The sequence below is a fragment of the Phoxinus phoxinus genome (genome assembly GCF_949152265.1).
Source record: "Phoxinus phoxinus genome assembly, chromosome: 24".
Lineage (NCBI taxonomy): Eukaryota > Metazoa > Chordata > Actinopteri > Cypriniformes > Leuciscidae > Phoxinus > Phoxinus phoxinus.
Genome location: NC_136899.1, coordinates 23,518,967 through 23,519,316, shown reverse-complemented (window position 1 = coordinate 23,519,316; position 350 = coordinate 23,518,967).

Sequence of the window (350 nt, the reverse complement as noted above, 5' to 3'; positions counted from 1 at the left end):
GAACGCGCATACGGCCGTTGCGGAAACCAATGATTATAGTTTATAAAGATTTAAATGTGGATATTTTCTTACAAAAACGCATCGCTTTGCTTCAGAAGGCATTTATTAACACACTGGAGTCGTATGGATTACTTTTATGATGGATGGATGCACTTTTTTGAGCTTCAAAACTCGGGCACTATTCAATGTCATTATAAAGCTTGGAATAGCCAGGATATTATCTAATATAACTCCGATTGTGTTCAGCTGAATGAAGAAAGTCCTATAGGATAGCTCAAGGGTGAGTAAATTAAGGGATATTGTTTTATTTGTCGGCGAACTATTCCTTTAACTAATAAAGATTATTTTCC